The following is a 14,279-nucleotide window of genomic DNA, read 5'->3' as shown; positions in this document are numbered from 1 at the left end:
ATCTCATAATTTCTAGATTTAAATTCAGAATTCAGATTAGAAAATCTCATAATTTCTAGATTTAAAATCAGAATTTTGATTAGAAAGTCTCATAATTTCTAGATTTAAATTCAGAATTCTGATTAGAAAACCTCATCATTTCTAGATTTAAATTTAGAATTCAGATTAGGAAATCTCAGAATTTCTAGATTTAAATTCAGAATTCAGATTAAAAAGTTGTAATTTCTATATTTAAATTCATCTTAAAAAATGTCAGAATTTCTAGATTTAAATTCAGAATTTAGTCAATAAAAAAGTCAGAATTGCTCGATTTAAACTCTGAATTTAGAGAAAAAATATTGGAATTGCTAAATAAACTGACAATTGTGAGAAAAGATAAATGATGAGTTTATTTCTCTTGCATTTCTGACTTTCCCCCAGAATTATGGTCTACATCTAACAAATCTAAACTAAATTTGCAATTCTGGAAAAAAAAGTAAAATATAAACTCAGAATTCTGACTTTTACTTGCAATTCAATTAAAAAACAACAACGTTTAATAAGTGAAAAATAAAGTATTTATTCAGTGGCAGAAACAAACTTTCCCAGCAAAATCACTACTTATAATGTTTTGACTGGAAGTAATTTTGAGATAACAGCTACATATGCCTTTGGGAAAGCAGATAAAGAAGTCATATCTTTATTTTCCGATGAAGGTTCAGCTGTGATTCATGGACTTTATCAAAAGGGTCATTAACCTCTCTTCTCATGCTCATGTGAAGTTAATCGTCATTTTCAGGTACTGTACGTTTGATTATGTTTGAACTCTGATATGATACTAATGAGATTAATCAACCACTAGATTTGGATTCTAGACTTCTAGACCTTTGTTTCTCTTCGTCAGATTGCAGATTTTCAACCAATATATACTCATCAATATGATATGGAAACCTGTTTCAAGAAAAGAAAAGATGCAGCAACAACAACGAAAACGCATTAAAGATTTAAACTTAGAATTGCTAAAGTCAGAATTGCTAAAGTCAGACTTATGAGATATAAAATGAACATGACTACATTAAACATATATAATTATAACTGCAAATCTGCAAATCAGAAACTTTATGTCTGGACGTCTGGAATCAGGAGGTCGGGATGTTATTTATAAAGAGCAGAAGGCCAATGATGGAGGTCTCCTCTGAATTTGTTTACATGAGATTAAGATTACACGATTAAAATGGTGATGAAGTTATAAAACAGTGAAAGCACTGGTCTCGCGTCTCATTTTTATGAAGGTATGTGTGTAATGGCTGCACAATATATCGTAAAGTTATTGTTATCTTCACAATATTAGTATATGCAATATATGTATCGCTGACATCTGTGTGAAATTACATTTATTTCATGCATTGGTTGTTTATCTAAATTGACCAATCAGATGGGGGCTTACTATATTTATGCCCACCTCCCTAATAGTAGCTGTTCTGCTATTGGCTGGAGCGACCCAAAGGTGAATCCAGAGCTGAAAATCGTAGATATTTACATTAGATAGAGCATGCGTCAATATCGCCGCCATATTTGTACAGGGCTCCCAGGACAAAAGTCATCCAACTGCACTTAGTCAAGACCAAAGCCAATCTGAAGATGCTGGACTTTTGCACTGTGTATGGGTGTAGTAACGAGCAAACAAAGAAAACAAAACATAAAGACAGAACATTTCGTTGGTAAGATTTAGTTTCTTACGATTTTGTTAGTTACATACTTGGTCCCACATTAATTTAAAGGAGTGCTACACTGTACCAAAATGGCGGTTTGTTGATACGTTCCTTTCAATAGACAACAATAGCATAGGCGACATCTTGTGTATATATCTATGGCTGAAAATAAACGAGAGTCGAGACGAAAGTAAAATGATGACAGCCAATCAGAACATCTGGTGAAGTTTAACTATTTCATAATGTTTTAAAGGTCTTGTGATATTAAAATAAAGTTTTTCAGATGTTTAAGGAAACCGCTTAGTGTCCTTCAAAACAGTAACAAAATTTGCCTCACAGCAAGAAGGTCGCTGGTTCGAGCCTCGGCTGGGTCAGTTGGCATTTCTGTGTGGAGTTTGCATGTTCTCCCTGCGTTCGAGTGGGTTTCCTCCGGGTGCTCCGGTTTCCCCCACAAGTCCAAAGACATGCAGTACAGGTGAATTGGGAAAGCTATATTGTCTTCTATATGAGTGTGAATCAAAGTGTATGGATGTTTCCCAGTGATAGGTTGCAGCTGGAAGGGCATCCGCTGCATAAAACATATGCTGGATAAGTCGGCGGTTCATTCCACTGTGGCGATCCCAAAGTAATAAGGGGGCTAAGCTGAAAAGAGAATGCATGAGTTTGCAGTTTGTCACTTCTGCCTAAATGGATCAACAATTTTTTTTCATGTCACCTCATTCAGTGTGATTGATTAATCAAATGCTCTCTAGTACCTGACATGCCCCACCTCTTCAAGACGCTTCTCATTTGCTATTCATTTGATGAGCTTGAGCTCAACCACTCCCACTGGCAGAACCTGATAAAAACAAAACGTTATTGGCTGTTTTCTAAAGGGGAGGAGCTACTCTACACTGAAAAAAATTCAAAGATGATTCATTGGATTTACTATATTTTTCAAGGTAAGGGGTTACAAATAATGTATTTGGGCTGAATTTAAACAAACAAATTAAAACTTTAGTACAACTATTTTGCAGACATTATTTTTTTCAGTTTTTCAATGTCCAACCCTCTCGTTTCAAAGCTCTTCACGGGACCTATAAAGTGTTTATATTTGCACATTGACGGTTTTTGAGTGTGAATTAGAATTATTTGATCTGAAAAACATATTTTATCGGTTTAATTTTGTATTATTAAATAAATTATTTAAAAACATAAATAATAAAACAAATTTTTTCTAGGCAAATGTTATATTGTAGGAAATGTCGTTGTCGAAATGCTCAATACAACATACTGAGCAAAATACTGCATATTTTGCCAGTATTGTGCAGCCCTAGCGTGTGTGCGCGTGAGCTTCACTTTCAGCAGTTGTTTTGGCTCTTCCTCTCAGTGTCTCTGGCCGTTTGTCTCTCGTTTCGGACGGATATATTATTTTCCTCGACAAAGACTGATAGAGGCATGAAACATACAGAAAGCCTTTTAGAAACCACAAGTCCCCTGAGCTGGCAGACACTGAGATTCGTCAGCATTAATGGAGGAGAAAGAGCAGAGATCTGGACACACACACACATGGAGAGAGATTTCAGAAAGTGACCACAGAAAGCAGAGAACGAAACACATTCATTCACACATACGCACACACACAGGGTCAAGTTTGTGGTCATTGCCACCTCTGTTAAGCTGAATTTTAATTCAGTTAGTTGTGATTTGTTGAGACAACAAAAGCTACCATTATTATTAACAAATAGTTTGTTGCAGATAATCCAGGTTTTAGGAACTATATAAAACTGCTAATTAGTTTATAACAGGCATGGGCAAACTTGATCTTGAAGGGCAGATGTCCCTGCAGAGTTTTGCTCCAATATTATTACAGTGGAAGCAAAACTTTGCAGGGACATCGGCCCTCCAAGATCAAGTTTGCCCATGCCTGTTCTAAACTAATTAGAAGTTTTATATAGTTCCTAAAACCTGGATTATCTGCAACAAACTATTTGTTAATAATAATGGTAGTTTTTGTTGTCTTAATAAATCACAATTGACTGACATTCAATGACGAGACAAAGCAGATTCAGAGATTTTAAATCTGTTCTAAACCATTTTGCTTTTTACACAATATGCCAAAGTAGTTCCATAAAGACTACAGAAATATAAAAACATTGCATTTAAAAGATATAATACACAAAAAACTGAAAAACTTTACAATAAATTAAATATAGCAGCAATCACATAAAAAACATACTCAATAAAAATATTTCCATTGAATACATTGTAATAAATGCTTTTACTAAATGAATGCGTGTAAATAAAGCTGAAAGATAATATATATGTTTTTCTCTAAAAGAAAAATGTAAAGAAAATTGGTTTATTGGCATGATAAATTCCACAAACAGATTGCCAAAGCATTTATAAAAGTTTACAGTAAAAATAATATAATACTATTAATGTTATAAAATAATAATAAATCTGATTAAACTGTACAGTTAACAATCAACAATTTATTAATAATAAATAGCAATCAGTAAATTCACAATGATTCATTTATAACCACCTAGAAGTGTGTGTGCATGTGTATATGTGTGTGTCTCTGTCTCAGTTGTGTCTCAGGGGAGAGAGTAAAGTTCCCAATGGAATCAACACGATCTGAGATTACTGAGCTTGCACAAACACACAAGAGGCTTTTATCCTCCTAACGTATAACAGGATTCATCCTCAAAGATGAGCCCTGTGACCTACACACACACACACACACACATAGAGAGAGAGAGCTGCAGGTCTCAGCGTGAACAGGAATAAGCAGCTGTAAGACGGATAGAGAAGCAGATCTAAGAAGAAAGGATGAGAACGGAGAGGAGATGAGAATGAATGGATAAGATGAACTGATGAGGAAGGGGCTTAAAGTAGCTTTGGCACTGTCCACTTTAAAACAAACAATTCATTTAGGCTTAAAAAATTAGGTTTACTTAATTAAAATAATCTGAAACAACACAATTCTTAAGTTTTTTAGAGGACAACTTAACTGTTTTATGTTCAATCCACTTAAATTTGTAAAAACTAATCAGTTAACTTAATTACTGCATGTGTTCCCAACAAATCGATTGTGTGAAACCCAGCATTTTTTACAGTGTATCTGATCCTCACACACAAGTTAATGCAAAAAAAACAAGAGAATACAACATTTCAACTAAAAGTTATATTTTTTATGTGTCTCTTGATTTTTCAGGTATACTCAAATTTAATTTGATATTTTTTCCCTGAAATTATTAATTAAAGAGTACTAATATTTAGAATGAGATTTGTTCCAGTTTTGTCTTTGGTACTGAATAATCTAATGTATACGCACAAATATATTATAGTAAAGCCGCCTATAGAAATGTTTCATTTAAAAGAGAGATTTGTGATGGGTGTACTTATTTATGCTGAGCACGGTATATACACATTAGCTAAAAACAAATATTACTGCCTGAAATGTTTTAGTTGAATCAACTGAATTTTTCTAGTCATCTCAACTTCATCAATGACATCAATGAAACTGACAAAAGACATGAAGTTAACTGTATAACCTCCTAGGGCTTGAGGATCCACATCTGTGGACAGCACATTTAGCTCTTAAGTGGCTATTTAAAATACTTTGAATGTTTTATATTTTGTTACAGACACACGGTGTCATCCTGCAACTGTTTTGCAGCATATGAAATGTCCCAAACCCTTTTAACTGTCCAAAATGGGAAAACATGTTGTTTTTACTCTCTGATAGTCAAAGCAAGTTCAAAAAAAATGTCTATGTCATATATGCGTTTAAAAAAAATCAGGAAAAAGTGTTTTATGTAAATTTGGACCAGGAGTCCACATATATGGACAACATTTTTCTCTAAAAGTACATCTTATCAAAAGATGATACTTAGGTTTTAATTCGAATTAGGCTCCAATAGCAAAAAATAGCAAAGAGAAATAAAAAATGCATGTAAAAAAACACCTTGGTCCTTAAGGATAACTAAGAATTCTGTTGAAACGTGATTAAAATAAAAAGCTTGTCTTATGCTAGTCAAAAGCTGGTCATTTTTACAGGGTGTTTTGTCTATATATGCAAAACAGACACTGCTTTAGTAAATATGTGCTAATTTGCATACATTTCTAGCACAAAAATCTGAACATTGAACAGTTTATATTTAGAGTAAAAGTTTTTAAAGAGGCAAATTTGGGGATTCTTTTCTCACTTCATAGGTTAAGAAAATTAGAACTGCCCAGATTTGATTATTATTTTTATCATTATTATTATTGTTATTATTATTATTACATTTTGCTTGTTAAACACTGTATATAATGAGGTAAATTATGAATGAACATATACCTCTGTAACAAAGTAAATGCTGCTGAAATGGAGATTTATGTAAAAAAAACTAATTTCTATAAAATGATGTATTGTTATTGAAATCTATAGACTCAAGTTGATAAAGTGTGACAAAATAAAAAATCTAAAAGGGTATTTTGAATGTTTTCTGACATTAGACAAAAAATCCTCATGAATAGCCAAAAAGGGTGACACGGTGGCTCAGTGTTTAGCACTATCTCCTCACAGCAAGAAGGTCGCTGGTTTGAGTTCCGGCTGGGTCAGTTGGCATTTCTGTGTGGAGTTTGCATGTTCTCCCTCTGTTCGCGTGGGTTTCCTCCAGGTGCTATTGTTTCCCCCACAGTCCAAAGGCATGCGCTATAGGTGAATTGGGTAAGATAAATTGTTTGTAGTGCATGTGTGTGAATGAGTATGTATATGGCTGTTTCCCAGTACTGGGTTACAGCTGGAAGGGCATTCGCTGTGTAAAACATATGCTGGATAAGTTGGCGGTTCATTCCGCTGTGGCGACCCCTGATGTATAAAGGGACTAAGCCGAAGGAAAATAAATGAATGAATAAAAAGACAAAAAGCCTAAAATCTAAAAATAGAAAGGTGTATGAGAAAACTGTTTTTGTCTGTAATGTATCACTTTAAAAAGTGCATTTACTCTTATTGCTTTTGTATAGCTTAACCGTATGTGATGTGTGTATTCAGAAGTCTCAGTGTGCGTGTGTGTGTGTGTGTCAGACCTACAGATCTACGACTAAAAGCACAACGTTCAACTCAATTAACAGCATGAATTATTAATGTCTGTCTGGACCAGAATTTGTGTGTACACTGGAATTAAAAGCCTCCGGTGTCACCTGTCACACTGCCGCGCGCGTGTGTGTGTGTGTGTGTGAGTGCAGACAGAGAGATATACAGTCATTCTTCCATCTGTTATTCTCCATTTATTTCACCTCTGAAGATATGCATTTGGCTTGTTGTTCTGTGATTTAACAAATGTTCATGAGCTGAGGACGGTTATGGAGTATTTTAAGAAAATAATTATGCATGTTGATTCGGATTGTATCATTTTAGGACGTTATTTAGGATGTTATTTTGTCCTGGTGTGAAAACAATAAAAAAATAAACATTCAAGTTAATTCTTTAAAGCTTATATGTTAATATATATAAATGAAGTCCTATATGACGGTAGTAGTTTGATCGTAGTGTTTACTTCAATAATGCCACTAATATATGCATACTCCACATCTTAATTCCATTTCTGTTTAGTTCAGTTATGACTTTAGTTGGATTAAGGTAAGCTCAGAGTTTCGAGGCTACAGTTTAAAATTCATGTTTAACTGAATAAACAGTTAGTAAACACATGTACATCTTATTGAACATTATTTATTTTCATCACCAAAGATCATAGTAGAACAGTTTCTCACACAGTTTGTGATGCATTTTGGAAACAGGAGAAGAGCCCCTGGTCTAATGCGCCACCTGGCATGAGAAACCCGTTCTCAAAGACTTACTTTTGGTCATTATTTTGGTAGCACACATATTCTGAATGCCTTCGGCAGAATTCAAATGAGCCATTTTAATCTAGATTAATTCCAAGATTGCAGTGAGATTAGTCTAGATTAAAAAATGAATCTATGCCCACCTATTATATATATATATATAATTTAGGATGTTTTTTTAATAAAAGTAGTAATATGTTAATGAAATAAAATGGCATATTTGCACACACACACATAGTTTTGACCTATGGGTCAAATATTATACATCCTATTTTTGGGATTACTTCACACGAAATTAACTTTAAATTATTTTATATTTATAACAATAAATATATGATGATCTATGAAAATAGATCTTAAAATGACAACATGGTTATTTTGACTTATTAAAAGAACAACTGATCATACGATTAAAAACATGTATTTTAAACAGTTAGAAACTCACTGAAAAAAGATAAAACTCAATGATTTAAAGGATAAGGCAAAGTAAAAAAAGTCTCTCTCTCTCTCTCTCTCTCTCTCTCTCTCTCTCTCTCTCTCTCTCTCTCTCTCTCTCTCTCTCTCTCTCTCTCTCTCTCTCTCTCCTTGTGTGCTAAACCAGGCAAATCCACATCCAATACAAAACATCCTCCTTAAAAAGGAAAGCTTGGATTCTCCCGTCAGTATGGAGTGACAGAGAAAGAGAGAGAGGGGGAGAAAAAGAAGTAGAGATCAGGATAAAGTTAATAGTATGGTAAATAAGAAAGACGGATAGAGGTAAAGATAAATAGTGAGGCTTTACAGGTGTTTTTCTTCCAAATAGAGCATCTCTGCAGGACAGGTAAAGCAGCTCTCTTTAACAACAGCTTTCAGAAGTGCACTGTATGCTATATATATATTTATATGAGGAGGAAAGTATACACTACTGTACCTGCATGCGCGTGTGGTTGCTTGTGAGTTTCAGAAAAATATTTACTGATAATTTATGTTAAGAATTTAATTAAAAGTGTTTTAAAGTAGCATCATGTAATGAAAAACGTATTAAAACGCAAAGCAAAATTGTTGTAAAATAGTTATAAACAATGTATAGGCTGAATTCAAACAAATTAAATTTAGTAATTTAATGTGAACTTATTATAGTAATATTAATAAGTTTGCTTTAAGTACTTATTATTAATAAGTAATAAGTATTAATAAGTTAATAAGTAAACTTATTATAGTAGTGTAATGTAATGTGAACATATTCAAATGCAAAGAATTTGAGTTTGTAGTTTACAAAAAACCCCAAACACTATTATTATTTGAGAAATGCATGTAAAGCTTTTGCTGAAAACGCTTTTTATCCATTTTTTGATAGTCTGACATCATCAGCAGATTACAAAATATGCAACATTTCTTTTTTGAATGACTAATTAAAATTAAATCTCTGAAAATCTAATATTTTCATCCAAGTATTCAGCGAAACACAGTCCTGACATGAACTGACAGTCCGCTGGAAGTTATTGCATTACAATCAAATGACTTCTTCTTTTTTTACACAAAGATTTAATTGAATTCAGCAAAGATGATGCAGATTATAAAGAGAATGATGAATATATTAATATCTTACAGATGGAGTGTAATTGTAATTCCTCTCTCGGCCCTTTTTCCTCGACTTACTGGAGCAGAAGTAAGTGTGTGTGTGTGTGTGAGGAGGAGAGCGTTGCAGCTTTTTTTCAATCTCTCAGTCGTTGCTAATAGATATTTATGATATTTGTGATTTATGCTGTTTACCTGATTATATAATAAGATTCCAAAAAATAAGTGCTTATAATTAGAGTATATTGCATTTCTAAATGCTCATAATCAGATTACATTTCTTTTAAGGATTACAGGATAATATGTTATTCTCACAATGGCAGTTAATTCTGCAGTAGATTCTGCTTAACTGTTTTTTTTTTTTAGCTTTTAAAATATTCTTTCTCTTAAAATCCTATTGTTTGTGATTTAGTTATGACTATTTCTGTTACAGAATGTAAATGTTATGTAAATAAACCTTGCTTCTGAATTTAGGGTAGTAGTATATTAAGTAATACAAAATCACAAATATTAAATAATAAAAAAAAAATTTATTAAACTAATTTTATGCAAATCATATAACACTGGTGATGTATTGCTGATAAACAATATTTCAGCATTATATCCAGGACAAAAATACTTTATTTGTTTATTTATTTATTTATTTGTTTGTTTGTTTGTTTGTTTGTTTGTTTGTTTGTTTCCATTTTTTAAAATATTCTTTCTCTTAAAATCCTATTGTTTGTGATTTAGTTATGACTATTTCTGTTATAGAATGTAAATGTTATATGTAAATAAACCTTGCTTCTGAATTTAGGGTAGTAGTATATTAAGTAATACAAAATTACAAATATTAAATAATAAAAAACTCAATTTATTAATATGATTTTATGCAAATCATATAACACTGGTGATGTATTGCTGATAAACAATATTTCAGCATTATATCCAGGACAAAAATACTTTATTTGTTTATTTATTTATTTATTTGTTTGTTTGTTTGTTTGTTTGTTTGTTTGTTTGTTTCCATTTTTTAAAATATTCTTTCTCTTAAAATCCTATTGTTTGTGATTTAGTTATGACTATTTCTGTTACAGAATGTAAATGTTATGTAAATAAACCTTGCTTCTGAATTTAGGGTAGTAGTATATTAAGTAATACAAAATTACAAATATTAAATAATAAAAAACTCAATTTATTAATATGATTTTATGCAAATCATATAACACTGGTGATGTATTGCTGATAAACAATATTTCAGCATTATATCCTGGACAAAAATACTTTATTTGTTTATTTATTTATTTATTTGTTTGTTTGTTTGTTTGTTTGTTTGTTTGTTTCCATTTTTTTAAATATTCTTTCTCTTAAAATCCTATTGTTTGTGATTTAGTTATGACTATTTCTGTTATAGAATGTAAATGTTATGTAAATAAACCTTGCTTCTGAATTTAGGGTAGTAGTATATTAAGTAATACAAAATTACAAATATTAAATAATAAAAAACTCAATTTATTAATATGATTTTATGCAAATCATATAACACTGGTGATGTATTGCTGATAAACAATATTTCAGCATTATATCCTGGACAAAAATACTTTATTTGTTTATTTATTTGTTTGTTTTTTGTTTGTTTATTTATTTGTTTGTTAGTTTCAATCTTTTAAAATATTCTTTCTCTTCATAACCCTATTGTGTGTTATTTAGTTATGACTATTTCTGCTACCGAATGTAAATGTTGTTTAAATAAACCTTGCTTCTGAATTTAGGGTAGTAGTATATCAGGTAATACAAATTTATAAATATTAAGTAATAAAAAACTCAATTTATTAAACTGTTTATGTGTTTGTTTGTTCGTGTAATGCAGCGATTTTTGTTCGCCAATTCTCTTTAAAATAGTAAAGAGAATTTACTTGAAACATTTGATCTCTATAATTTAATAACACATTTGCATGTTCAGTTGTTCATGGCAGTGGTCACACTGAAATACAGGTAAACAACAAAATAAACTAATAAAATATTTGTTCTTGCTGTTTAAGAGTTTCATAAAATGTTAATTTATTAATAATTTTATTTATTTATCTATTATTTAAAAATAATTCAGCAGTTTTTATTTGACATTATTTAAATTACATTTAAAGTTAACAAATTCATTGTAGCTCCTGTATATATTTGAATATATTTTCTTTCTATTTGTTTATTATTATCAATATGGTATATTTAAGGGAGGGGGCGTCATGGTGGCGGAGTGGGTAGCACAATCGCTTCACAGCAAGAAGGTCACTGGTTCAAGCCTTGGCTGGGTCAATTGGCATTTCTGATTTTGTATGTTCTCCCCATGTTAGCGTGGGTTTGCTTCGGGTGCTCCGGTTTTTCCCGACAAGTCATCCGCTGTGTAAAACATATGCTGGATAAGTTGGCGGGTCATTTCGCTGTGGCAACCCCAGATTAATAAAGGGACTAAGCCGAAAAGAAAATGAATTAATGTTTAAGGGATAGTTCACCCTTAATTACAATTCTGTCATCATCATTTACTCATTCTCCACTTGTTCAAGCCTGTTTGAGTTTCTTTTTTTCGTCTAACACTAAAAGAGACATACTGAAGAATGCTGGAAAAAGCAGCCATTGACCTCCATAATGCGTTTATTTCTACTCACTGTTAACAAATTTAGTAAATTACACAGTATTTCACTGTATGATAGTTGGGTGGCACGCTGGCTCAGTGGTTGGCACTGTCGCCTCACAGCAAGAAGGTTGCTAGATTGAGCCTCGGCTGGGTCAGTTGAGATTTCTGTGTGGAGTTTGCATGTTCCCCCATGTTGGTGTGGGTTTCCTCCGAGTGCTCCGGTGTCCCTCACAGTCCAAAGACATGCGGTACAGGTGAATTGAATATACTACATTGGCCGTAGTGTAAGTGAATGTGTGCAAGAGTGTATGGGTGTTTCCCAGTACTGGGTTACGGCTGGAAGAGCATCCACTGTGTAAAACATATGCTGGAATAGATGACGGTTCATTCCGCTGTGTCAATCCCTGATAAATCATGGACTAAGGCGAAGGAAAGTGAATGAATGAATGTATGACAGCTATGTAGTATGTATGCTACTGTAAAGTTGCATTGTGGGAAATATCCTTTTAACGACATTAAAACAGTAATTTTAATTAGCTGTGAATTGAAATACAGTAAAAAAAAAGAGCTTGAAACCTGGTCAATCACAATACAATACTGTAATTTGGACTGTTTTTAGATAAATGAACAATGGATTATCATTATTAAAGTAAATATTTTCATTGTATGAAAATATATTACAGTTGAAAAGACAAAAATACAGTATATTTTACAGTAAAGATAAACAACACTGTAAATACTAATACTAAAAACCCTGTACGTATTATTACAGTATATTTGCTGTAAATTTGTTGATGGCAAACTGCTGATGGTAAATTACTGTAAATTCTACAGGAAATTTGTTAACAGTGTAATATGTATATAAATGGCTGATTTTTTTCCCAACATTCTTCACAATAACCTGTTTTATGTTTACCAAGAAAGAAATTCATAAAAGTTTAGAACCACTTGAGGTCAAATATGATGAGGAAATTTTAATTTTTACATGAAATATCCCTTTAATGATACTTTAAAACAAGTTGGATAACAAAATAGTCAGAATACTCAGCCTGATCTCACGAGAAAACATAAGTATTTTACGTTTTGACAGTTTAGTGGCTAATTCGTACGAGTTCAGTCGTACGAAATGGTACGATTTTAAAAAGGAGGCGTGGTACCTAACCCCGCCCCTAAACCCAACCGTCATTGGAGGATGAGCAAATCGTACTAAATTGTACGAATTAGATCGTACGAATTCGTACGAATTAGCCACTAAAAAAAAAGTTACGAATTGCCGTGAGATTGTGTTGGAATACTAACAGTTTTCATAATTTTATCTGTAAATTTACAGTATAGTCACTGCTTGTCTCAGTTGTTCCTTATCAACTGTTGACATTTCAAACTTACTTCAGGTAGCAAAAACAACCCAAATAAATATTTTAAATTAATAAAAAAAAAAAAACATGCAAATGGTGGAACAGCAAATTTAGACCTACGGCTAGTCAACATTTGAAGCAGATCAAACCTTTCGTCAAAGTTGTAATGTAATGTAATGTAAATGTAATGTGTATTTATTTATTTATTTATGTAATGTTTCGTCAAAGTTATCCCAAAACTATTAAAAAAAAACATTCTTGGTTTAACACAATTTTGAAAAACTATTTTAATCCACTACAAATGTTGACTACTGTATATACTTAACCATTTAACTGGAAATCTTTAACATGGAAATTTTCAAATTATATTTTTATGCATATGATTCTTCACCTATGTCTTTTAATAGGGTTTCATCTTTGAAAAATGGTTGTAAACTGAATTGTCATTTTGGCGATTTGGAGGTTACCGTGCATCAGTCAACTGTTTTGACAGAATTGTTTCTATTCTCTTTCCATCCCTTAAGCATTGATAACTTTGTTTCCCTCAGCAGTGCTGTTTCCGGACTGGGCGTATAAACCCGCTTGGTCTCCAGGGTCGCGGCAGGTGCAGTTGTGGCACTTTCTGTTGGAGCTTTTGGGGCGTGGCGAGGGCGGAGCTATAACATGGGGCAGCGAATGGGGAGAGTTTGTGATCAGAGACCCAGAAAGACTGGCTAAACTGTGGGGGGAGAGGAAGGGCAAACCACACATGAATTATGACAAACTCAGCAGAGCTTTAAGGTACATTCACTGACACCAGCAATTCATAAATCAAAGAATATACATGTATATACAGTTGAAGTCAGAATTATTAGACCCCCTTTGATTTTTTTCTTTTTCTTTTTTTAAATATTCCCCAAATGATGTTTAACAGAGCAAGGAAATTTTCACAGTATGTCTGATAATATTTTTTCTTCTGGAGAAAGTATTTCAACAAGAATAAATTAGTCAAAATTATTAGCCCCTTTAAGCTATATTTTTTTTCGATTGTCTGCAGAACAAACCATCGTTATACAATAACTTGCCTAATTACCCTAACCTGCCTAGTTAACCTAATTAACCTAGTTAAGCCTTTAAATGTCACTTTAAGCTGTATAGAAGTGTCCTAAAAATATCTACTAAAATATTATTCACTGTCATCATGGCAAATATTAAATAAATCAGTTATTAGAAATGAGTTATTAAAACTATTATGTTTAGAAATGTGTTAAA

The sequence above is a fragment of the Danio aesculapii genome, chromosome 2 (genome assembly GCF_903798145.1).
Source record: "Danio aesculapii chromosome 2, fDanAes4.1, whole genome shotgun sequence".
NCBI classification, from domain to species: Eukaryota; Metazoa; Chordata; class Actinopteri; order Cypriniformes; family Danionidae; genus Danio; species Danio aesculapii.
Note: the sequence above shows the minus strand (reverse complement) of the source record.